The following is a 26,138-nucleotide window of genomic DNA, read 5'->3' on the forward strand; positions in this document are numbered from 1 at the left end:
CGTCTTAATGTTTCTTACATTAAAAAACAATGCAAAAAATAATCCCACCCTCAATATTGTGTCCTCCTCAAGCTACTCTATATTTCTCCTCATTGTAGTCATGCTCCTTGAAAGAATATAGGACTTACCTTAAGTCCCTTACTCCCCCATTCTGTGTTTAACCAGTGACCCAAGAGACTTTCATGGGAAAGACGAGAGTGCTGCAAGTAGAACAAATGGTAATTCTGGAAGGTGAAGTGTAACGGGAAAACAGGAATTCATATTGCATGGGTCCATGGGAAAGTTCTGGGAACTTTGAGGTTGAACAAAGAAGAAAGTCTTTTGAGTAGATTCCAGATCTGTTCCAGGAAATAGGGATAGAGAAAGGGGATTTTCATGAAATTTTAAGTAAGTATTCCTCCATGGGGATTTTCTTCAGAGGGAATAGTAAAGATCTGAATTTCTATAATGACTTAAAGTTGCGAGGTGTGTGATTCTTTTTATGCCAGGACTAAACTAGAAATCTGCTTTGTATTATGTGGGTTACATTTAATTTTTAAGCTAGTAAGTGCAATGTTGGTTTGAAAATTTGTTCTTTGTGCTGTGATATTTTAACACACCAGAAGACCAGTATATTTTTGTTGGATTAAAGCCATTATTCTAAAATATTCTGAAATTTAAGTCACTCATGTATAATACTGAATTACAATTTCTAATAAAACTGTTTTACTTATTTAGATCAAATTCACCTATGTCTCCATAATTCTTAAGAGGGAGCATAAATGACAGTTGCAATGAAAAGCTTCTATTGGTAGAATAATACTTATTTGAGTTCCAGGAATTACTGAACAGAGAGAATATGAAAATAGTATTGAAACTAAGCCAAGAAACTCTCTGCATTGGAATCCCATCATGAAACTAAAGAAGCCAAAGGAGAATAGTAAATACTTCTTTTGAAGGAATAAGAACAACAGCTCGATATCAATAAAAGTTCTGCAACCCATGGAAAAATTTGTTATTAAAAAAATATTCTCAAAGTTAGTGAGAGAGAGAGACAAAAAGAGAGAGACAAAGACAGGGATCATTTGAAGATGGAGCAGAAAGAAAATACCTTGAGTCCCCTAATAATCATGATGCCTTCTTCCAGGTATTATAGAATGAGAAAGAAAGGTTTTTCAGCAGCTGGAAAAATGTGCACTAAAACAAGTTCACTACCTAATAATGACCAATTGACACACTTAAAGAAGCATCTTAAAAAAAATCATATCATATTTCATCTTCTATGTTTCATGATTAATTACATTTTCTTTATTTTGTGTAGTACTCAGTGTGTAATATTTTATTCTATTTTAGTTTAATGTATACTTTTTATTTAAAATATATTAGGTACTTAGTCTTGCCTTTTTATTCTGTGAATTAAAAGGTTAAAAAAGAGAAAATAACTAAATTAACTAGCATTTTAGTTATTATTTGAATCAAATACTCCAATTCTGGTATTATCCATATCCTCTGGTATTACAATGATTTTTTTAAAAGATGCGGTTGTCTCATAAAATTGTCTTTGATTCCAACCCAGGAGAACCCATGGGTTTACTCCCCTGAGTAGATTGTACAGACTCGATGATAATAACCACACTGTTTCATTGAAATTATGTATTTATCTGCCTCCCTCCGTTGCATAACAAAGTCCCTGAGTATTTATAAAACAGGAAGTAACTGTATTGATTAAAGAAGGGGAATACTTCTTTCAGCGTTGCTGAGTGTTTGTTTAGTATGAGGAAGGATCTGGAAGCTGCATCAACTCTTGTTAGACAAAGGGGGTGTGGACAATTACCAGGGCAAAGCCATTCCGCCAGCTCTGTCTCCTCTTTAACTTCAACTGTGTCTAAAACTGAAGACCATCTGTGCTGTCTAATGAAAAGCTATCGTACTTATGCTGTAATAATCTGTACTTATAATGTAATATATCTGGTCTATGCTTAGAGAAATCATTCAACAAAAATGTATTTAAATCTCATTTAAAATGGAAAAACTCATTTTTAATATTTTCTTTTTATTTAAGATGTTTGGTGAACAGCTTAGTCATAATCTAAATGAGACAATGTATATAGAAGAAATATGCACATTGTAAAATGCTACAAAAATTATCTAAGGGCTACAGTTAAAGGCATGAGACTTCCTTTTCTATTCCCCAGAGGGAATAACCTTAAAGCTATTAACCTTTCTTAATAGGTTTTCATTTTTAACCACATAAATTCTTGAAACCCCATTAAATTGCAGGCAGAAATACAGCCCCACACTCTGCTTTCGATCTAACATGTCTTCATACCAGGCCAGACAGACTTCCTAGGACTGCCACAGGCTTGACTTGGATTTGTGGTTTTTAGAGAGGTGGAGTATCCTTTGCTCATTTGCACTTTCCACATTGTAGCCTTAGGCTCAGTCATGCAGTCTTTCTCTGTAGCTTTCCTTTGAAAGCACCAAAAAAGTTAGCTTCAAAATTATTTTAAGTAATAGAGAATATTTGCCCTTCCTTCTCTCCACCAAGAAAAACAGGGCACATTTTAAGTTTGGGGAAAGCTACATTTCCTTCATTTACATCCGAATGTGAATGACTGCCTTACTACTCACCAGCAAAAATTGTTTCCAGTTCTTAGAAACACACTATCTATAGAGTCTAACTAGGTTATTCATAATTGATATTATATGGCAACAAAGACATTAGGTGATACTCTAGATTTGTACAAACTCCCCTGAAGTATAGTGCATTCCTATAATCACTGTTATATGAGTAAATTTAAAATTTTCAAAGATTTTGGGCCTATAAAATAATACCACATTTTAAATGAGATCAGAACATGGTTTTCTGAAGTTTTCCTAAACTTTTTTTTTAGTACTTTTCTTGGCCAAAATCAAGTATTTATGAAACTCTGATAACTTGTCTTCAAATAATATTTTATTAAAAAGTTTAGGAACCTTAAGAAGAGAAATTTGTTTTTGAACTACTTAGTTCCCACACCCCTGCCCCTTTCTTAGTTTCTATTGCATTTGCCTTCAGAGTAGCTCAAGACACATTGCTAATATGGAAGGGCTTTGCAACAAGATAACAAGTCTTCCCAATCTTGATCTTAAGATAATTTTAAGTATTACATTTGCAGGCATCTGGGAGGGTGTTTTTCAAGAACAAAGCTTCATCTATTGCCTGTTCTTATGCATTTTAATGCACTATACAAAGACTCAAGAAAAAAAGATTTAACAAGCTTCTGACTTTTGATTAAAACTCTTTTGCAGGGTTTTTCACAAAAACATTTTCTAACCCAGAGAGTTAAGTAAGGAAATGTTGTTTTGTTTTGTTAAGAATAATGAGCCAGTCTTTGAACAGCATTCTTCCAGAAACCCAAAGCTTTGCTGACTGCTTCCAGGTTATGATATATTTCTGTTAATCATGAATTCCTCATGGTGCTTAAATTGCCCATATAAGAAGAATTTCCTGCAGATCTAGGATAATTGGTAAAGAAGGCACTGAAGGTGTAGACTACAGAAAACTTGGGTCTGGATATTGTAGAGGTCCAGAATTTGCAGAATTTCCTTTGCTATTTGAGATGTAAATTTATTCTGTCTGTAAAGGCAACTCCAATTTTTAATACGAAAATAGAACTACTTTCTAGGTATAAACTTATAATCTCTTTGATGCCTCCTACTGCGGTAGCCTGTGTGATTAGAGGGTTAGAACTTTCAGATCCACTCACAATCCTAGTCCAGAGATGAGGAAGGGTCCTGGGCAGACGGCTCAAACCCATCCTCTTCCGGCTGTTTCCAAGACAATCATTCTTTATATTTAGGGTATTTTCTTCCAGTGTTTTTTAGTGGAGTTTTTTTTCCTCCCTCCCTTCCTCCTTCCCTCCCTTACTTTTTTTAAACATTGTTAAAAAGAAAGAAAACATTTCCATTGTCAGATTCCTCAGAAGTGGATGTTTTTAAGATTAGGATTTATGTCCAAGTGATTTATTAAGGAAGCCTCCCAGAAGAAAGGGGTAGGGAAGAGGGGAGAATAAAAAGGCAAAAGGGAAAGACACCAAGCAAATGTGTGCATTCAGGCAAAATCCCAGGGAAGGTAGCTTGAACCCAGCCCCTTGGGGGAACTCAGGAGTGTAGCATAGGTCCCAGAGTTATTCTTGGCTTGACACAAGGGAACTGGGCTTTTATGATCCTTCTCTAGTCATTTATTGGCTAGAAGCCATTTTGGGGAGACACACTCCCCAGCATTTTTGGCTTTTGTGTGCTGGTGAAGTGACCCCTGAAGCTCAAGGGCAGGCCTCCAAGGAGAGCCGTAGGGTGCGCTTTCGGAAGAGGAAGCGCACAGATGCAAGAAGGCACACAGAAATGGTAAAGGGATTCAGAAGGGCTGGCAGAACACCAGCCATGTCTGCTATAAACACTTTATACATAATTTGTGACTTTCTTCCACTTAACATCAGAACATAAGCATTTCCCCTATTATTACCAATTTATGGAAAATTGAATTTTAATGACTAAAAAAGTATTGAGTTGATACACCATAATTTGCTTATTACTGGAAATTTAAGTTGGAAAATGGGCCTTTGTGAATCACATACCATATTTTAGGTATTTCCTAGGAAAATTAATATAGATTAACTGATTGTTTTTCACTTAGTGTCTTTACATCTGAGATTGTGGGTAACCCATTAAAAATAGTAAGTACCCTTCAACAAATATCAGAAAAACAATGTGGAGTAAAAGAGGCTAAACAAAAAATGGTCATTCTCTGTGATTCATTTGTGCAAAGTTCAAGAAACAAAGTAATCCATGGTGACTAATTCAGGTAAGTGTCTATCTTTCCAGGGGATGAAAACAGCTGGGAGGGGACATGTGTGGGAACCTTAAAGGTCCTAAAAATATTCTATTTCTTGGTCTGGATATTTCACATATGTGTTCATTTTTTGAAAATTTTTTGGTTGTGTACTGACAATAAAAATTTATGTCAAAAATAAAAACAAAACAAAAAGGAATTATTTAACACATTTTTGACCCGTAAGATTTGACCAATAAAATTCCTATTTTATTGTTAGTTCAACCTTGCTTTTAAACCCCAAAGGAGTGATCTGTTATGGTTGTTTGTCTATCTCTCCCTTCTTTGATTTTCTTCTTAAGGCAATATTTGTTTAAAGTCACCAAAATGTTTATTAATGTATTTGCTTCCACTACTCTTTCAGGGCTCACTTTCATTGTGCAAAGAATATCCTTTAGTTGTTTTTTTCATCAAGTTCTCATTACTACTAAACTTCATGGTCCCTCTATGTCTGAAAATGCTTTTATTTTGCACTTGTTCTTGAAATATAGAGTAATAAGCTCTATTTCTCTCTCACATCAATTTTTGTCATCAATACTATGTATTTTAATTCTACATACATATTATATATATTTTAATATCAACAAGATATTGTTATTGTTTATACAGTCACTTTTCATTTCATTTTAACTATGTGTCTACCTTTTATTCCTTCCTTCTTTATTCCTTGTGTTATTGAGCATCAACCAGTGATCATTTTCCTTTGCCTAGAGACTCATTTGGTATTTCTTTTGTGTAGGTGTAATGGCATTAAACTCTGGAAAGTTTTTGTGTGTCTGAAAATGTCTTTATTTCACCCTCACTTTTGATGGATATTTTAACTAGATAAAACTTTGTAGATTGGGTGTTATTCTCTTTCAGCACTTTGAAGATTTTATTCCATTGTCTTCTGACTTCCATATCTTATTTTGAAGAGTCAGCCATAAATTTTATTGGTACCCCTTTAAAATTATGCATCTCTCTCTTCCTTTGCTGCTTCTAAGATATTTTTCTTTTTTTAAAAAATTTTAACAGTTTTATTATGATTTGACTAGATATTTTTCTGCTTGAGGTTTTTAGAGCTTTCTGAATCTGTGGTTTCATCCTTTCACCAGTTTTGGAAAATTCTCAGACAGTATCTCTTCAAATATAATGTGTGAATTCAAGTATAATGCAAAGAAATTCTCTTTCTCTTCTCCCTTTGAAACTACATGTGTTGATCTTTTTACCATGTGTTCCAAGTCCATTCTGTGATTTTCTTTATTTTCCATCTCTGTTTTAATCTGTATAATTTCTGACCATTTTCCAGTTCATTAATCATCTCTTCTCTTGTATCTAATTTGTTGCTTTGTTTCTGAAATTTTATTTTGAATTTATAGGATTCCTACTAGGATTTTTACATATCCTAGTTCTCTAAAAATATTCTCCATATTTTTACCCATTTGCTATCTCATTTCCTTGATTCTTGAATGTATTAGTGAAGCTATTTTAAATTATATATCTGGTAACTGATGATCTGGTGACTGAAATTTGGGTCATTTGAGTATCTATTTCTACTGTTTGTTTTTATTTTTTTCCAATCATTTGGTCCAGTACACTTTTCACTGAATGCTGGACATTGTGTATGAAACTATGTGGAGGCACTGGATGACATTATTTTCCTCCAAAGAGGGATTACATTTTCTTCTTGTTCTCATTTAACTTGAGACAGATTACACTGACTCCCACTGGGTGTTGAGGTTGTTGGAGGCTGGGTTTAAAGCATTCTGAGGGATGAAATACTACTGTTGTAGCTTTTAATCTAGAGTAAAGTCATTTAGGGATCTCTGTTTGAAAACTGGAATCTTGTCTAGGATTCCTTCTTTTCAGGCTCTGAACTCCTATTTTGGTCTGTTTAGTTCCATAAGACTGCTCAAATCTCTCCTTAACCTTTAAACATCTTAACAACTTTGAGATTTTTTTTTGTTTTCATGGTTTTTAAATTTTATTTATTTATCTACTGCTACTCTTCCTCCTTCTACTCTATTCCCTAGAGACTTAGAATCCAGAAAACCCCTTGAGACAAAATCATTGCAGAATGTTATATTTATTTATCTGTGATTCTCTTCAATCTGGGATCCTAGCTGCTCTACTTGTCTTGAATCCCAATTTTTGTCTTCCCATCCCTATGAGATTGCTAAAGTCTCTTGGCCACTGCTTTTTGCTGTTCTTTGATCTCCCAGCCATGAAATGGCAAATGCTCTGAAAGGAAAAATTGGTGGAGGATGTCTGGTTTATTCCAGTTTGTTTCACTTTCCTCTAGGATCTTGACTTCCCTGGCCTGGCTACCTTGGTTGTATCTTCAAAAAATTGACTTTTTTTTTCTGTATTTTACCTAGCATATAGTTGTTCTTGATAAGAGTGTTAATTTGATAAGCACTCATCTTAAAAAGTATAACTTTAGACTTAAAAAAGTAAAGTCTAAAGCCTATACAGCCTCTTAATGCTGAAAGAACCATACCTTTTCCAGTAGCTACTTGTTAAACTCTCTTAAATTTTTAACATCCTCTGGTTACACCAAATAGCAGATGGCTTTTAAAGTTGTTCTTCAAGCATCTTTTATGTCCTCTCCACTTGTGAGATAATTTTGTAACTTTTCTACTATATCCATTTCTACTATATCCATCCCAACAGAAAAGTCTTTGAATAGCAGCTTCCAAAATGGTTTAGTTGAGAGAGAGATACTGCTTTTCCTTAAGTAAATAATGTTGAACCAAATTGTCACTTTTTGCCCATTGAGAATTAAGGTAGTTTCCATCAGTGTATTTTTGTTCTTGAAGGAAATAACTCTCTCTGCTCCTGCTTTCTATAGCCCTCAGATAGTGCCTTAACATAACAGTCTTTTCAAATGCAATTGATACATCTCTGCATTTGCTGCTAGGAATACATTCATCAAAATTTTTAATACTTTTTATGATTTGGCATCAATGTGATTATGATTCATTGATTGAATGTCTAACTTGTTCCAGGTTCTGAGCATGTAGTGGGAAACAGATACATGGTTGTTTTAATCTGTGCTAAAAATGACAGGCCTCAGGGGGATGAGTCAGGTAGAATTTAACCACTTCTGTTCCTGAATACCACCAGGCTGCCCTACTGTCCTTATTCACACAGTTAGCTTGTCTTCTCCCTCACTGATGCTTCCGAAATTGTGTGGTTTGTACAGCTGAGAGCTTCCATATTGCATGCTGTTATTTTGTTTTTGGTGGTAATAACATTTTCTTTCTTGTTGCATCTCTTTTCTCCATGGTAACTTCTTGAAACTGCCAAAAGCATGTAACTTTTTTTTCTTTCCTTTCTTTTTGTCCACTCCTACATGGTTGACAAAGGAAACCAGATAAGTAAGTATTAAGTGTAATATTAATTTCAATGTTCTCTGTCTGGATAAAGTGCATGATTTTAATGACATTTATTTCATACTAGCTTCAGGCTCTTTCTGCATTTGCTACAGCCTTTTTACTGGGCTCACAGGTGTTCCAGAGTTGAGGCTCCTGAAGTCTAAATATCAGATAAATAGAAGATGTCTATGAGGAGAAAGTCTAGACAATGTTGTTGGGGAAAATTAGGGAGAAGGGAAGCATTATGGCATATTTGAGATGGTCCTAATTAAAAAAAAAAAGACTATAGTATAAGTAAGAGAGATGCCTAAAGATATTTTTAACTCGTTCTTAGAAGCTCCTGCTTCTAATTTGCAAGTGGTAAAGAACCAGTGGGAAAGAAAGGCTACTCATTGGATAAAGTCAGCTAACTTCATCCTGTCCAGTTTTTCCCTTCAGTGAGATGGTCAGTTTACTCTCAGCCTCTCAAATTCTCGCCATTTTTGGTTCTGTAGTTTTGATTCGCTCTGCTACATTATGGGAGTTATTAACCAGTTTCTGGCCCCAAACCACAATTCTATTCTCTGTGTCGCTGGACCCTACAAATCAATTTTTGCTTTGCTAGCTGAGCTGTTAGGCTTTGGTAATAGGGGGTGCTGGAGGGAAACAAGTCGGCCGGAGGAAAAAGGGCCCTGCTCCTTCCTCTTTACTGTTACTGTCATCACAGCAATGATTGTTCACCTTGACAGTGACAGGGGACTCCTATAGCTCCGTTTGGTTTCTGTTCGCAGTTCTTGCGTATTACCAGAAACAGCCCTACTGCAAACTCAAGAGTTCTGACACCAGCAGACCAGTGCCCTTCTTCAAAGAGCTCCTCTCCTCTGTGGGGAGTCCCAGCTCTGGGAGGCTCCTCCTGCAAGCTTCTACATTTTAATAATTCCTTTCTGTTCCCTCAGCCCTCAGACCAGTAGAACTTGCTTCCTGCAGTTAATATCTGTGATACCTTAGCTTCCAGTCTGCCTTTTTGGTTCCGCACAAATAATTAACAATTGTTCAGGTGACATTCTGTTGAAATGATTTGTGTAGTTTCTTTTGAACTGGGCCCTAACTGATGCACATGTGACATTTTATTTCTTCCATAAGAAGCACCATATGTCTATGCACACTAAAAGTATAAAGAGGATGGCCAACATTCTTAATCAATGAGCCTATAGCTCCCAGATTTCAGGTGAGGAGCATATGCTATAACATAAAACTTTCTATTCGGACAGGAATAGGGTGGTATGTAGTCACTGCTTTCTAAGGCACAGAAATTTCTAGTAATAAATTCAGCCCGACTTGGAAAGCTAGCATGTGGAATGAGCTTTGTCATTGCTCACTGAGCTTTCTTTTGAGTTCTCCAGATAATTGTGTTCCCAGGAGATGATGCTTGGGGCCTCTGCTGAAGTCACCTGCGGGCCCGGCTCTCTTGGCAGCTTGTATTTAACCCTTGTCATGATAATCATTAAATCATTATTGCTGAATATTTTTTAAGTGTTTATTTACTCAGTTGGGCTGCTTCTTAAGGGAAGGGGCTGCATCTGTTTTGTTCTTTTCCATATTTCCAATTCATAGCACAGTGTCTGGCAGAAAGGTGCTAAAAAAATACTTGTCAAATGAGAAACAGGGTGGCGGGGTGGCAGGGAGGGGGGAAGATAATTCAAAGTCTAAAGACCACAAGGTACATCATGTACAATATGTCCCTTTTTTGGAGTCACTGAATGGTTTGGATGCCCAGATATCATTTTTCTTTAAACTCCCTCTTCTATTGTTTGAGACCATTCACCTACCAGGAGTGAATTGGTGTCTATCAGTTGCCGTTCTGCTCCCCCTTCCTAGAGACCCCACAATAAAAGAAAGCATTAAGATTTTGGTCCAGAAAAATAGTAGGTCTGAAGAACTTCCTGCTAAAAATAACCAGAAATGATGGATAAAAGTTAACAAGCATTGTTGTAAATTCATTTTTGAGTTGGTTCTTCCTTTTTATTGAATCTGATATTCCCTGCTTCATTTTTTGGAATGTTTAGTCCACTGACATTTAGTATAATGCCTGATATGGTTTGATTTAAGTCTGGCATTTTAGAATTATTTTCTGTTTGTCTCTCTCTTTTTTTTTTTTTTTGCTGTTTTCTCACTTTCCACCTCCTTTGGATTATTTGAATATTTTTGGAATTACCTTTTAATTTATCTATTGGTTTTTTAGCTATACTTTTTTTGCATTAATTTCTAGTTGGTCATTTCAGTGGTTACAGTATGCATCATTAACTTCTCAGTCTATTTGGATTTAATGTATCCTATCACATAAAATGCATGTATCTCCATTTGCATAGGCCCATTTAACCCTCTATCTGCTATCCTTTATAACAGTTATCATATGTAACACATCTATATACATTATAAATTTAAAAATACTGTAATTTTTGCTTTAAACAATCATGTTTATTTTAAATAAATTATTAGGAAAGTTAGTCATATATATGTTTATTAGATATTTATCATTCCTGGTAGTCCTAATTCATTCCTGAAGATGCTCTTCTGTTTGGTGTCATTTCCCTTCAGTCTCACGAGCTCCTATTAGTAACACTTCTTATAATGCACTTCTAGTGGTAATGAAATCTAGTTCACCTTTATTTGAAAACTTTTGAAGTTTTTTTCCATATTCTCATATGATGTTTTTGCATACAGATACAGTGTGCTGAATTGATCATTCACTCTTAAGTACTTGGAAAATATTGCTCGCTCTTTTCTGACCCCATCAAATTTGACTTCGATGAAAAGTCCAAAGTCATTGAATTTTCCTCTTGTTTGTTAACTGTTTTCTTCTGGCTCCTTTCACATCTTGTCTTTTTTGTTTGCTTTCAACAGTGCATTGGCTTTCAAACGCTGTACAGCAAATTATCCCAAAACTATAATACAACTTAAAATCTGTATTCTAAAGCAATGCACATTTATTATCTTACACTTTCTGTGATTCAGAAATTCAGAATCTGGGCATAGCTGTCTAGGTCCTCTGGTTTTGGTCTATTCACGGGTTCCAGTCTTCTCAGGCTTGACGGTGAAGAATTTGCGCATAGCTCACTCACGTCATTATTGCCGACGTTCAGTTCCTTACGGCTGTTGACCAGATGTCTCAGTCTGTCAAGCTATTGGCCGCAGGCTTCCCTCAGTTCCACACGGTCTTTTCTATAGAGAACATGGTATCTTTGTTCATGAAAGCAAGCAAGCGGGGTTGAGGGGCAGAGAGAGAGGGGGCAAGAGAGAGTGATGGGGGGTGAGAGAGAGAGAGAAGAGCACAGCACCAAGAGGAAAGTCACAATTTTTGTGATCGAATCATGGAAGTTAGATTCCGTAACTTTTCCGTATTCTATTCATCAAAAGCAAGTCACATGATTCAGCCTGCGCTCGAGAGAAGGGGATCATACAAGGTCATGAATATCAGGAGGTTTGAGCAATTTCAAGCATTTTGACTATAACACATCTAGAAATAGTTTTCTTTATATTTGTCCTGATTGGATTTCCTAAGCTTCTTGAATCTGTAAATTAATGTTTTTTGCCAAGTCTGGAAAGTTTTGTTGCCATCATTTCCTTATGTATTTTTTCAACCCTATTCTCTTTCTTCTCTCCTTTTGGGATTCTGGCTGCCTGTTTGTCAGCCCCTTTGATATTATCCCTCAGAGTCCTAAGGCTTTGTTAATTTTTTCAATGTTTTTCATTCTCTTTTTCAGATCAGATAATTTCCATTGATCTAATGTGAAATCAACTGACATTTTCTGCTCTCAACTCTGTTCTGTTATTAAGTCCAATGAATTTTTTATTTCAGATTTTACATTTTTCAGTTCTAAAACTCATTCAAATTATGCAAGTTATAGCTGTTGTTAGGCATTCCTTCATTTTGTTTTAAGTATAAAAGTCAACTACAAAATGGAAGTGGTCAGACCTCTCACAACATCTGAAAAGATTGTTACTTAGACAGTAAACATTCAAGAAGTGTTTGATGATTTGAATTTAATTGTAACAAAGCCAGTGAAAGCCACATCAAGCCATAGTAAGTCCAGGAAGGGAGCAAGAAATACCAAGTATCTTTACTGATTAACAGAGTACCAAGAAAAAATAGTGTATGTTAATTTCTGTGGCGTTACATTTATATGTAATTTATGTAAGTTGGTTCCCATGATCTCTGGCACCTGGTCTTCACACCTCTGTATAAGCCCCTCCTCTTCAGTGTAGCCTAGGCTTGTGACTTGCTTGTAATCAATAGAATATGACTCCTGTGATTATGTTATGTAAGACTCAGTCTTACTAGCAGACTCACTTTACAGGTTCTTTGCTGGCTTGATGAAATGTCAGTGTTGAGGTAACCTATATGAAAGGAACTACATACAGGTAGCCTGCAACTAGTTTCCAGCCAGCAAGAATTCAGTCTTACAGCCACAAAGAACTGAATTCTGCCAACAGCTCAAATGAACTTAGAGGCAAATCTTTCCTTAGTCAAACCTCCAGATGCACACACAGTCCTGCTAATGTCTGAATTGCAGCCTTTCAGAGGACCCAGCCAAGCCACTCCTTGACTTCTGATCCACAGAAACTGAAATAATAAGTGTGTATTGTTTTAAGCCACTGTTTGTGGAAATCTGTTATGTGCAGCAGAAAACAAATACAATCTGCATTGTTACAGAATTTTGTTACCTTTTATTTTGTTGACACTGATTTTCCCAACCTAATATGTTGCTTGAGTTTTAGGAAATGAAATACTTTGAGAGGCAATTTTATAGTGTAATCACAGGAACAATGGGACTCTGGGGAACCCACAAGAAAAGCATATTTTTTTCCATGATTTTGTGCCAGCAATCCACTCTTGGGAATTTGTCTATAAAAATAAAAGTCCATTCAGTAAGTCAGGGTAAATGCCTGTATGTATTTCTATTTGCATTGTTGTAGTGACAAAAAACTGGAATGAAATTTTCAATAGCTATTGCCGAATTGCTGTCCAAAAAGAGCTGTTCGGATTCACATTTTCACCAGCAATGTATAAGCACCCTTTTTCCTATGTGCTTGTGATGGATTACTCCTATCCATGTATGTTAGTTTACTAGCACTGACATAGCAAAGACCAGGTGGCTTAACATCTGAAATTTATTTTCTCACAGTTCTGCAGGCTGGAAGGTTAATCAGGCTGTCGGCAGGGTTGGTGTCTTCTGGGCCTCCCTTCTTGGCTTGTGGATGGCCGTCTTCTCCTGTGTCTTCACATGGTCTTTCCTCTGTGTGCTTGTGTCCAAATTTCCTCTTCTTATGAGGATACAAGTCATACTGGTTTAGGGCCCACCCTAAGGACCTCATGTTTATTCCATTACCTCTTTAATACAGACTATGTGCCTGCACTTTTCATGGCATACCATGGTTGTAAATATTGCTCCTTTTTTATAAAACAATTATAATCCTATTTTATGTATCTCTTTATATGTTTGTAATTATATAAAAATGGATAAATGTATAGAAAGATGCAATCTAGATTGGTAACAGTGGTTACATGGGGGCTCGAGGAGAGGGTATGTAAGGAGAGTAGGAGAGATGTGGTAAGCAAGCTGTAGAGAAAATGAAAGTTCCTGTGGCCAGGATGCTCACCTTACCCTGGTTGGCTTGCTCCCTGCACACACGTGGGCAGTACTTTATTACTGACTATATGAAGGGCTCCACCCAGCGCTCTGGGCTGTGTGGCTGCAGGAAAGCAGAGGCTGGAATGGTGGCAGCGCTGAGGACAGAGACTGAGGTGGCTGGGGGTGAAGTAGACCGGCTTGCTGCATGCAGACTTGCTCTGAGGCGGACGGGATTCTGTGCTTGACCTGTCACTGTGGGAACAAAGTTGGGTATAAACCCTTTCACCCCAAGAACATTCCACTGTCATTTTTCTTCTCACCGAATCAAGAGTGAACTTGCCCAGGGCTGAAACTTATGACAAGACACAAGCAAACAAACAAAACTTAACAACAAGGTCTGGGAAAAGATGGTGTTCGTGCATGTATAGATAATATGATGCAATTTTTTATTTTTGGAAAGTTTTTTTTTATTGCCTGCCTATTGTTTTGTAACAAAGAATTGCAAACTCTCACTGACAGAGCAATAAGCATTTATTTACCTCCTATGTCTGTGGTTTTGCTGGGCCGGCGGAGAAGTCTTTACTTAACATGGGATCAGCAGGAGGGCTGGGGCAGGCTCCTCTCATGGACCAACAGAAGCTCAAGACATCAAGAGGAGATGTGAATGTCATCTTCAGGCCTAGGCTAGAAACTGGAACATTGTCATCTGTTGGCCAAAGGGAGTGACAAAGTCAAGGGATTGGACCATGTCCTCTACTCATGGATGTGGGGTAGGAGAGGGAGTTAATATTTCTGATCAATAATCTAGTGTATGACAGTTATATGAATATATTTAGAGTTATGCATTTCTATGTGTATGTGAAGAGTTTTATGAAAGGATGGATCCAAAATTAATGGGAGTTATCTGCTTGTAGCAGAGTTTGAAATTGTGTTTACTTTTTGTTCCTTTTATTTTATATGTATAATTTTTTTTGCCATGCCTACACTGCTTGTGTAATCTGGCAATAATAATAAAGATATTTTATGGGAGAATAAAGTAACTTTTTCAAATGAAGGGGATGACAGGGAAAGGGAAGAACAGTTTGAACAGAGAAAACTCTAGTCAGGCTAGCTTTATACACAGCTATGATCCTTAAGTAACTTTAGTAAAAATGTTCTGATTTTGCCAACGTTGTTTTGATCATTATGCAAAACCACTGAGTGTAGTCAAACAGGACATAACTTGGCATTTTATCATCCTGATTTAATTTAGTAGTTATGTCACAATACGTAAGAAAAGAAATTAAAGCAGTGGATCCCCAAAGGTAGCTGGTCACTAATCACCCAGGGAGCTTTTCAAGAGATGCAGATTTCAGAGCCTTACTGCTGACTCAAGTCAATGAGAGGGGCTTAGAAACCAGCATTTTTACAAAGCTCCCGGAAAATTTTAATGATCACCTACATTTGGAAACCGATGGATAAAGCCTATTTGGTAGACTTCCAGCGTCCCCTGTCCCACACAGATGATGAGAATGAAAAGCACTGTTGTGATTCTCTGCGGGCCTTCCAGCTGCCCTGATCCGGTCCAGCTGTTTCCATGGCTCCCGCTTCACTACTGTAAACAACAAACCATGGCCGCGCCTTCCACACTGCTTGACTGTGGACTCAGGGCATGAAACTTGTGGACCTGATCCCAGGGGTAATCCACGTCCTTGCTGGGGAGACTGGTTTACTTTGCAAGTGAAATTTAAAAGTTCACAGAAATTCTTGATTAGGCTGACCTCCATGCAGAGGGTTTTCTAGTTGGGTTGGAAAAGCCTTCACATAGCTAAAAAAAATGCAGGTTTTCCCTCAAACACCCAGATATTGGCTCAGTGCACCTGGAGGCACAGGCCCTAGATACAGATATAGAATAATTTCCTGAGTTTAATTTTTAAAAATTATTTGGTTCCTTTGTGCTTTGTGCGTAATGGCCAGGTTTTGAGGCTGCTGACTTTCCACGGGAGCAGAGCCCAGGCCCATGGGAACAACAGGAGATAAGCTTATTCTTTGTATTCTGGCCAAGAAAACAGGGAAAATCTAATGTCCAGAATTTAGGAGGTTAGGAGCAATGGAAAAGGTTGTGAATGCTTGGATATGCATGAAAGGAACCCTGTGAGAGAGAAAGTAGAGGAAAATCAAGGAGGCCACAGGTCCTCGGACAAGCTCGTCAAGTTATCTCAAAGTGTAGAGCAAAGTCAAATTGACAGGCAGTTAACAATCTGGAGCAGTTTCCAAAACTTCTCTATATTACAGTGAAAAAGAAATGGAGCTTACAGAGATCCAAGGTAAAGTAACTTTCCCCTCATCTTTTACATGGGTAAAATGTGCTGAGAAAAATAAATAAACCTAAACTAAAAGTACAAGGATACATATTTCTTATCCTCTTGCCCATCTCCGAAGGGCTGGAAAATTCCATCTCCATCCATTGCACCTTAAACATCTCACTCACTCTTGGGTGCATTCTTATATTCCAGGCTGTAAAAGATAAAAACCCTGTGAGGTCCAAGGCATCCCAATTTTAGCCACAAATGTGAGTAATTTGTCCCTGGTGTCAATAATCAGGAATGTCAAAAACAAAGTGCAGAACAAATAAAAATGTTATTAGAATTACAAATGAAAACACAAGTCACCAAATTCTGACTGGAGTCTAGTTCTCTTGAAATATGCTGACTCTGGTTTGGGCGAATGCCAACACACAGTGGCTAGACCTAAGAAATTCCAACACGGCCCTTTCTCTCTGTTTTTCCATCTATTATTTTTCCCTTATGGCATGCCATTCGCCACTATATTAAAGGTGGTGATGAATTTAAAACAAAACAAGACTTGCACTTCTATAGATATTCCATATGATGCTCATGGTAAAAATACTGTATTCCCTTCTCAAAGGGCAGAAATTTAACCAAGTGAGTAACACTTCACTTTAGGTTGTTTTGAACAATATTTTTGTGGACCAAATTTTCTTGGGAGTTTTATAAAAACAGTTGCACATTCACTCCAAATCTGAACTGGTACAGTGCTTTTAAAAATCTTAACACTTATTTGAAGTACAACTAAAACGCAGAACTCAAATTCAGCAAATGGATACGATTTGTTTTCAGATTTAGATTGTTTCAGTTTTCCTCCAGTGTCAACCTAGGCTACCATAATTAAATCAGTTTTGGAAATAAAAGAATGAGCCTGGTTAAATACATTTTTCAATATATATTTGGCCCTCACAAGAGAAAAGCAGATTAAGAAGTGCCATGTCAAAGAGGTTTATGAGTTAAAAAGATGTTAATACAGCCCATCACCTGGGGTTTGAAAAATGAGGGAAGAAAGCAGAATATTGGAGACAAGAGGTATCCCTTTCCTTCCATACTCACGTTTACAATATGTTAAACCATATTGTTCCAACTCCCAAGATCGTGACACAGAGAGAAATAAAAGGAAAAGTTCAATCAAAGAACTATTCTGGGATGTTGGACAGATGTTTGAAAGTACTTCCCATCCCTCTTCCTAAGCTCAAGTCCTTGAATGCACCTGGTTTCTCACATAAACAAAGAAATAAACAAAGTTTAGTTTGCCTTAGGAGTAGTCCAAGGAATTTATTTTTTAAATGCTAAGGACTTAACCAAAACTCCATCAAAAGTAGCAGAGCAATTCAGATTGTTTCCATTGCTTTAAGAAGACCAGTGATGATGTCATGGACTGAATGTGTCCCTGTAAAGTACCCCATGTGATGGCATTAGGCGGTGGGACCTTCAGATGGTCATTAGGTTTAGATGAGGTCATGAGAGTGGCGCCTTCATGGTGGGATTGGTGTCTTTATATGATGAGGAAGAGACACTAGAATGCTCTTTCTTTCCACCAGATGAGGACTCAGCACGAAGACAGAGCCATCTGCAAGCCAGGAAGAGGGTCCTCACCAGGAACTGAATTGGCCAGCACCTGGATCTTGGACTTTCCAGCCTCCAGACCTGTGAGAAATAAAAGATCTATTGTTTAAGCCAACCAACCTATGGTATTTTGTTATAACAGTCAGAGGTGACTAATAGCGATAGGTTCAAAGGAGTAGTAGCCAGAAAATACACGCAGCCATCCTAAACTTCAGCTATGAGGCATGTGGTAAGAAGAGAAGTAAAGGTAGGTACAAGCTAATCAGCTGGCCTTACGAGAGCCAGACTTAAGGGAATGTGCAGGACTTCTACTTTCCTGTCATTACTGGAGTAATTGGCCTTGGATTTCCTACTACCTGCAATTAGAAAACCAGACAAAATATATGTATGTAAGATTGTTCTTTGTTTTTGATTTTCAGCAGTTTGACTGATGTTCTAACCAGCTGTGGTTTTCATTGTATTTACCCTGCTTGGGGTTTGTTGAGCTTATTGGACCCACAGCTTAATATTTTGCACCAAATTTGGGAAATTTTTAGCCATTATCCATCAAGTAGTTTTCCTGTCCCACACTCTCTCTTCTCTTATTTGGGGGCTCCACTTAGATTGTTCTGCAGGTTTTTGACAAAGATTCAGTCTTTTTTCTCATTTTCTTCATATTGGAAATTACTTTTGATCTCTTTAGAGTGCTCCAATCCTTCCACCATCTCCAGTGGGATGTTGAGTCCATCTAGGGAACTTTCTAGTTCTATCATTTTACTTTTCAGTCTAGTTTTTTTAAAAAAAAATAATTTCCACATGTCAATTGTGATTCTCTCATTTTCATGGTGAGATCACATTTTCCTGTATTTCTTTGAACACATTTAAGGAGTTCTTTATAACAGCTGCTTTGAAATCTTTGACTTCTGTATACAACATGGGGCCCACTTGGAGTCACCAGCCATTGATTTCCTTTCTTCCTGACCAGGTCATGCTTTCCTATTTCCTTGTATGGGTAGTAATTTTTTTTTGATTGAAAACTGAATATTATAGACAATACATTGTATCAACACTGGATAAACTTATATTCTTCTAATTATTGCTGCCTTTTTATCTTCTTAGGCAGTTAATTTGACTGGACTAAGCTCTTATTTAATCTGCCGTGCACTCATAATTTGGTGGTTGGCTGGGGATATGGGCAGATTTATACTCAAATTTTGACACTCATGCCTTTCTAGGATTCTGCCCCTAAATTTCTAGCTGCTCCTTCAGCCTTGAACTCTGTCCTCTGTCACACTGCATGAAGAAGGCTTCAGTTTTCTGCTTCTGGAAATATGGAGTTTGGGGGAACATTTTTAAGGCAAAACACCACAAATTCATGATTCTTACCTATTTCAGTTGTGAATTTCTAAGTGTTAACTCTTTTATGATTTCTTTTAAATGCCTTTAAATAGTTGTTTTTAAAAAATTATTCTGTCTGGATTACCTGTAGAAAGCTTTGCTTGAATGCTTTGTCCCGTAAATATGGGAAGCCAGGCTTTCACTCTTATTTTTGAAAGGTATTTTTACTGCATGTAGAATTCTGTACTAGCAGTTTTTCCTTGTTTCTTTTTAGTGCTCTAAGAGGTGTTCATTGTTTTCTGGCCTCCATAGTTTCTGATGTGAATTTAGCTGTCCTTCTTGTCATTGTTACCCTATATGTATCTCTTTATTTCTACTTCGGGGTGTGTGTGTGTGTGTGTGTGTGTGCGTGTGTGTGTGTTGTCTTTGTCCAGCTTGGGGTTTGCTAAGCTTCTTAGATAAATGTATGTCTAAGTACATGTATTTCACAAAATTTGGAAATTTTTTTAGCTATTGCTTCTTCAAATGTAGCTTCTGCTCCATATACTCTCTTCTTTCCTTCTGTGAGTCCAATTGTACACAACAGACTGCTTAATTTCCTTTAAAAAATATAATGTAGAGCAAAAATAGTAACACTGCATAGTAGGATTTGTAATATATGTAGCAATAAAATATATCACAAAAGTGGCACAAAATATGGAGGGATAGGAATGGAATTGTACAGTATATTCCCTTATATGTGTACAATTCTGACTGTAATTAAACTGTAGTAAGTTAAAAGTACATATTTTAATCCCTAGAGAAACCACTGAAAGTAATACAAAGCTAACATAGCTAAAAAAAAAAAAGAAAAATCGAAATGTAGTATTAAAAACATTTGATTAAGCCAAAAGAAAAAGAGAAAGGATCAAAAGAGTGAATAATAGATGGGACATATAGAAAAGTAAAAGCAAGATGGTAAACTCACATAACCATATCAATAATTATATTCACTGTAAACAGATTAAACACTCCAACTAAAAGGAAAATGTTGTCAGAATACATAAAACATAAAGAGACCCAGTTGTCTACAGGAGAATGCACTTTGAACATAAACACATAGATAAGTCTAACATAAGAGGATGAGAATGATATACCATGCAAGCAATAAGTATAAGAAAGCAGTTGTGATTACATTAATATGAAACAAAATCGATTTCTAGCCAGGGAACATCACCAGAGATAAAGAGTAGATTTGATAATGAAAAATGGAAGAATTCATCAGGAAGACATAAAAATCTTAAGTATCTATAAACCTAACAACAGATCTTCAAAAATATGTGAAGCAAAACTGACAGAACATAAGGGAGAAATAGACAAATCCACAATTTTTAAGATCTCTCTCTCAGCAATTAATGTAACAGTGAATAAAACAATTAAACACAAATCAATAGGGACATAGAAGGTAGGTCAACCAACTTGTTCTGATTGAAATTTATTGAATATTTCACCCAGCACCTGCAGAATATGAGTCCTTTCAAAGTGAATATGGAATGGTTGCTAAGTTAGACCATGTACTGGGTCATAAAATAATACTCAAAAAATTTCAAAATGCAAAAAGTACTTCCAAAGTATATTCTCAGAACATAAAGGGATTACTTTAGAAATGCTAATTACAAATAAAATAAAAACTCCGGATACTTGGAAATTAAACAATACACCGCTCTATAAGCTAAAGAAAATATTGTCAAAGAAAACATTATAGAGGAAATTGGAAAATATTTCAAACTGAATGATAATAACAAATAACACATCAAAAGTTTTGGGAAAATGTTTAGAGGGTCATTAATTTATTGTTTTAAATATTTATGTTAGAAAATGGCAAAGTTCTCAAATCAATGATCTCATTGGTTAAGAAGCTAGAAAAAGAGCAAATTAAAGCCAAAAAAAGTACAAGAAAAAAATAATAGACAACATAAATCAAAAAAATATAAAATGTTTAAGCAATGGAGGAAAATAATTTAAAAGTTGGTTTTTGGAACAAGTAATAAAATTAATTGACAAAAAAAATGAAGAGAAAACACTAATTACTAATATCAGGAATTAAAGAGGGGATGCCGCTATTTAGATCCTACAGATGTTAGCGAACTACCTGCGGGGACTGAAATAATCTTACTTGCTATTTTGTTACATGGGTGTGTACATTTGCTAAAACTCATTGAATTGTACACTTAAGATCTGTGTGTTTCATTGTAAGTAAATTTTACCTCAGTGTAAAAAAATTAAATTGAATGTATCATGCTCTCAGAGGACTTCTTTATTTTCTTTGGTGCATGCTTTTGTGCAAAACAGTGTTTAGATAAACTTAAATTTATCCAACCAATTTTCTAACTTGCAAGTGCAGTTTTGACCTATTCATTTTGTAGTTACTGTAATTGTATGTTCTTATTTCCGTTCTTCTCAGATTATAAACTCCTTAAGAAGAGGAATGCCTCCTCTGCATGCCGTGTTCCGAGGACCTCATATGGTCTCATGAACTTTATGGGTGCTTGACAAATACGTGGATTATTTCTCAACTCTCAGCTTTTGATCATAATTAAAGCAAGCAGAGTTAAACCAAGATGGGATCAAATCTCAGGCATTGGAGAGGGTGAATCAGAGCATGGCTGCATTTGTGTGAGTGTTTGTGCATCATAGTTCTCTGTTCCAAAACAGATGAAGAATGATTTGGGTTCATTTCACGTTAGCTATATTTTTTCTCTTCCTTACTCAGCATGATTAAGATTTGCCATTTTTAATGGGTCTGGAAAGTCACCTCAAGAATGTTACTTTGTTGTAAAAATATCTTTAACAGTTAAAGATCACTGTGACTCATTTCCTTGTCAAAAACTTCATTAACAGAAATGCAATCATATAGGATGCATATGACAAAAATACCCTAATTTCAGTTAAAGAGTTAAATGTGTATATAAGTATGCACAATACTCCCATGGTAAACATTAATTAAAAGAAAATCAAGTGGGAGGGAAAATATCAAATATGCACTGGAGTCTTGAACCTAAGAGAGGGAATAAGGTTCACTCTCCTTAGGGTATGACTTTGGGGGGACAAGAAGAATTAAGAGAGCAGATGGGAGAAAGAAGTAGAGGATAGATTGGGGTGAAAAGAACTTAATTTTTAAGGCTTGAGTTTATCAGTTCAAGGGCCATATGATCCTTTCCTTCATCTTCAACATTATTGTGCACTGATTTTGTTCCAAGTTCTCTCTGTAAGGTTCCATGGCTATTGAAACATTCCTGGGGTGGTCTGGGACTCATGGGGCTACCGTGAGTAATATGCACAAACTGCCTCCTATCTCTAGACATTTGGGCAATTTCAGTCTTATCATGTTTGTTCACTTTATAAATCCTTGTAATCTCCCCCAGATTCCCAGTTAGATTTCAAACTCTTATGAAAACATGCCACATCTTACAACTTCATCTTTTATTCTACACAGCACTTAATGCACGGTAGGCAGCAATAGCATTGCTGTCCTTAGACCCCAGCACAGGGGCTTTGCCTTGGGGCCTGTGCCTCAGAGGGCTCCGCCTATCAGACACACACAAATATAGAGTATTAAGGAACCCGTGGATGGTTCATCCCGATGAGAACGTCATGAGGTAACCTCAGCTCTGGCACAACATGGCTTGTAAACTCAACAGCCCCTCTTGAGACTAACAGCATTCATCTCTTCATTCCTTGCTCCATATTCTGAAAAAAAACAAAAAGGGTAACAATGTCTGACTGGTGAAGGTTGTAGGTCATGCCACCGCCAACATCAGAAACAAACCTTATTTCTAAACAGTTGAAGTGCTTAGGTAAGAGAAAAAAAACAGATAATTCTTTTCTCCCAGATAATATGAATACAATACATTTTTGCATAATGAGTTATCATATTCCAGTACCGTTTAACATCCATTTCTCTTGCTTGCTAACAATTGAACATGACATCTGGGAAACATTCCATAATATTAAGTGATTCTTATTGTCCTTAAATTGATATATATGTAGGTCTAGATATAACGTGAAGTGTGATACTGATTCTCTGCATAAAAGCTTGGATATAGATAATGATTTAAGAGATGGTAGAATTATCATATGATAATAATTTTATATAACAAAATGAAAATATTGTGTAATATTTAGCAATTAGAATAATTTGTCATATGTGGTTTTATTACAATGTTTAAACACAATACATGGAAGTCATGATTTGTTTCTGAATCAAAGTAATGCCTTAGAGTTTGTAATTCAGTTGCTATTGTCACAACATAGTTTCCCCAAAGTGAAATTAGTGAAAACAAACTAACAAAAACATACAGAACTTCTGTGATTCCAGAATGGTAATCTAACTTGGAATTACTTAGAGTAGAAACAAATTATGAGGAAATCCTGATTATTACCACATAATTAGTAATTTTGCTGGAATGAAAGCTAGAAAAGTAGATTTTCATAGAATGAATGTAATTAATGAATTATGTATGCCTATGCTTTGTTACTCTTCAGTTATCAGAACTGAATATTATCAGCTAAAAAGGTTCATCAACAGAACACCCAGAAATGTGCAGTAATAATTCAGTTGTCTTGTTGACAACTTAGCTGACTTTTTAATCATATGGAAAACACAATTTGATACATGATAAAGTATTTGTCATTTATGAAAGGCATTTTGTCAAGGTAAGAGGAAAGAACATAACTTATTCAGAAGTTTATTACTGTGATTTATAACTTTCCAGTATCTTTGCTATTGGTATGTGAGTCTCCATTTGCCCTCTTGACCAGGTCATGCAAATGTTAGGGGAAGTTCCACAAAGTAGTATATGATGATTACATTTTTGCTTACTGCTTGATGTAAGTTCTTCATGAGAAATAAACATTTTCTTCATGGCTAGAATTGGTTAAAAAAAAACAGTGCTTTGATTTGCTGAGAGATGTTTTGTCTAGCAGTTTTAAATAAAAGTTACTGGTGATTTCTTTTTCTCTCGAACGATTTTCATGTTTTTAAATAGCATTTGAAAATGTATGAATTGGCTTCCCTTCCCTTTTTTGAAAACCTCAGATAGAAAGTCATGGGGTGCACAGAGCAATGTGGGCATCTCGCGGTCCACCACGTGGTGGGGGAACTCGAGGCCTGGCAGCCAGTGAAGAGCATTCTGCTCAGCTCGACCCAGTGCGGGGAGTCGGAGCTCCTGTGGCGGAAGAGGAGGCAACCCATGTTGGGAGGCTGTGCGGTGCGGGAGGTTAGAGGGAGCCGCGTGGAAGAGAGCACTGATGTGGAGGGGTGCCCCAGAGTGGGGGGTCAGAGCCACACTGGGTGGAAAGGGTGTCCATGTGTGGGGCGGGCTGGCATGAGGTTTCAGATCCTGGGTGGAATATAGGTGGCTTCTATGCTGGGGAGCCGGGCAGCAATAATGAGAGATTACAAATAGGGGGACTGATCACAAAAGTAAATATAGCAAGAAAAATGGGAGTCAGGTTTTCGCTGTCTAATGGGAAAGGAAAAAACTAGAATGAATACTGTGGTTGGTTGTATCTTTGTGACCTCATGGATTTCAGTAAATATAAATAAATTAATTAATATAGAACTGCATATACGTGTGTGTGTGTGTTTGTGTGTGTGAAAACTTTGAGTGACATCCCCTCAAGGTTTCACCAGGTTCCTAAATGTCATTTTCTATTAAAAAGAATCAGGGCTTTCTGGAGATGACTCCTGGGACATCACTGAGCCAAAGAGTAAGGATGTGGTAGGAATGAAGGGCCGTGTCAAAAAGACACAGGCACAGCCGAGGAAACCATCTACAAAATGAAAAGGCAACCTACTGAATGGGAGAAAATATTGTCATATCATGCATCTGGTAAGGGGTTAATATAAAAATATATAAAGCACTCATACAACTCAATGGCAATAAAACAGACAATCTGATAAAAAAACATGGGCGGAGAATCTGAACAGACATTTCTCCTAAGAAGGCATTCAGATGGCCAAGAGATAATGTGCCTGTACTGTTGCTCAATATCACTACCCATCAGGGAAATGCTAATCAAAATCATGAGATATCACCTCATACCTGTTAGAATGGCAAGTATCAAAAAGATAAGCGATAACAAGTGTTGGTGAGGACGTGGAGGAAAGGGAACCCTCATGCGCTTTTGGTGGGAATGTAAACTGGTGCAGCCATTATGGAAAACAGAATGGAGTCTCTTTAAATAATTAAAAATAGAGATACCATATGATCCAGCAATTTCATTTCTGGGTATTTGTCTAAAGAAAATGAAATCATTAACTTGGAAAGACACATGCAGCATTATTCACAAAACCTACGATACCTAACAACCTAAGCATCTATCAATGGATGAATGGATAAAGAAAATGTGACATATATACATGCACATGCATGCACACACACACACCATGGAATATTATTCGGCCAGGAAAATAATGAAATCTTGCAACGTGACAACATGAATGAACCTTCAGGGCACCATGATAAGTGAAGTAAGTGCGACGGAAAGACAAATACCCTATGATCTCATTTATATGTGGAATCTAAAAAAACAAATAAATCCCAAACAAGAAAAGCTGAGCTAATTGACACAGAGAACAGATGGGTGGTTGCTAGAGGCAGGGAGTGGGGATGTGTGAAATGGGTGAAGGGGATCAAGAAGTACAAACTTCCAGTTATAAAATAAATAAGAGTAGTGGTTGACCATAGTTAATAATATTATTAATTGCATATTTGAAAGTTGTTAAGAGAGTGGATCTTAAAAAGTTCTCATCACAAGAAGAAAAATTTTGTAACTATGTATGGTGACAGTTGCCAACTAGACTTACTGTTAGTGGTCATTTTGCAATGTACACAAGTATCAAATAATTATGTTGTACACCTGAAACTAATACAATGTTATATGTTAATTATACCTCAATAAAAATAAAAATAAAAAGTAACGCAACAAGAATAATAATAAAAGGACTCAGAAGCCAGCTTGAAGCAGATCCCACTGACCAATTTGAATATCACAAAGATAGTATTTATTACTTAAGGGATGGTAACCCACTGAATATAATATATAATAGGAAGTTGTGAATCCA

The 26,138-nt window shown here is 36.5% G+C and overlaps 1 long non-coding RNA gene across 1 annotated transcript in view; it reads left to right on the forward strand.

The window, feature by feature from the left end:
* The window catches only part of LOC140844482 (uncharacterized), a 38,233-nt gene extending 14,198 nt beyond the window's left edge, over window positions 1-24,035 (forward strand). Inside the window, exons 2-3 of the long non-coding RNA XR_012122871.1 lie at window positions 17,689-17,796; window positions 21,474-24,035. This is a non-coding gene — a long non-coding RNA (uncharacterized lncRNA). The remainder of the gene's footprint in view (window positions 1-17,688; window positions 17,797-21,473) is intronic.
* Window positions 24,036-26,138: the final 2,103 nt, after the last annotated feature.

This window comes from Manis javanica, chromosome 11, assembly GCF_040802235.1.
Source record: "Manis javanica isolate MJ-LG chromosome 11, MJ_LKY, whole genome shotgun sequence".
Lineage (NCBI taxonomy): Eukaryota > Metazoa > Chordata > Mammalia > Pholidota > Manidae > Manis > Manis javanica.